The sequence below is a fragment of the Penaeus monodon genome, chromosome 24 (genome assembly GCF_015228065.2).
Source record: "Penaeus monodon isolate SGIC_2016 chromosome 24, NSTDA_Pmon_1, whole genome shotgun sequence".
NCBI classification, from domain to species: domain Eukaryota; kingdom Metazoa; phylum Arthropoda; class Malacostraca; order Decapoda; family Penaeidae; genus Penaeus; species Penaeus monodon.
The window spans coordinates 6423014-6424180 of NC_051409.1; the positions used below are offsets into that span (position 1 = coordinate 6423014).

Sequence of the window (1167 nt, forward strand, 5' to 3'; positions counted from 1 at the left end):
CTAAGCGCTTAAGAATATAGCGATCTCTTTGGTTTTCAATCTTGTTGTATTTTCTATTACAATTATCTTACTAAACCAAATCAAACTAGCTTGTGAGAGAGTAAAATAAGGCAAGAGTGACGTGAAAGGAATGACGTGATGAACGTAAATTATGAAAACGTAGAATTCGTCGTAGAATTAGTGAGCCAGTCAGATAGAGAGAGAGAGAAATAGATTCCACGTAAATGGGCTGGCGGTGTAGAAAAGGGTCCGCGTGCGGCGCCTTCCTTGTTCACGTCCAGATAGGCCGGCTGGGCGACCCTGTTTCCGCAATGTACACTATTTCTCTCTCTTTGTTGGTCCATTTGGGGAGTTATTTGTCAAGTGGCGCTTAGAAATGCCACCCCCCTTGTAATATTATTGAAAATGTATGTTAAAATAGTAAGGTGGGAATGTTCAATTTACCCGGCGATTCACCGTTTGCGTTTACACCACCACGTTTCCTCGCGATGAAAATGGCGTCAAAATCGATAGCCATCGCCTCTCTTTTCTTCGTCCCTTTTCTGTCTTTCACCACGAAACAAACACGCATTGCACGTTCCTCAACCACATCCAACACTCCATTACACACACATAAAAAAACAAAATAAGTAAACACAAATGCAACCCATAATTACCTGCTTGGTTAGCAAATAAAGGGGGGAATAAAGCTGTACGTGTCGCGTCCTAAACCCACGCTGCTGGTGCGTCTACTGTGTGGCGGAGGAGCTGCACTGTCCTCGTGATTGGCTAAGTGGAGCTGATGCCGCTTTTATTTTCTTTGAAGGCTTATTTTTCTTCTGCCGTTTCCATTTATATGACCTCTTATTTCGTAAGGGGGATTTTCGTTATGGGAATTGTTAAAATACAGATCGAGTTAACTGTGCTTCAAGATCTGTGGCTGGGAGAATGTGGTGCTTGTGAAGGTATTTAATGCCAAGAACTGCTGTACAGATATTTGTTTTCGTTTAATCTTTCGGTTTATATCAGATGTTTTCTGAAATAAAGTAAATATCTTCGCTGTTATTTCCTCTCCACAAATGTTCCATGTCATTCAAAAAATACTTTTTTGTTTGTTTAATACAGAAGTTGATAGAAGTTTCGTCTTGTTTTTATATATACTTCGTAGGACCACAAGGCAATTTTGTT

General features: G+C 40.4%; 1 protein-coding gene across 1 annotated transcript in view; it reads right to left on the reverse strand.

The window, feature by feature from the left end:
- LOC119588511 (spliceosome RNA helicase DDX39B) overlaps positions 1-892 on the reverse strand; it is a gene marked incomplete in the record, with an annotated part of 9020 nt that extends 8128 nt beyond the window's left edge. Inside the window, 1 exon segment of the mRNA XM_037937155.1 lies at positions 657-892.
- Between the last annotated feature and the right edge of the window lie 275 nt (positions 893-1167).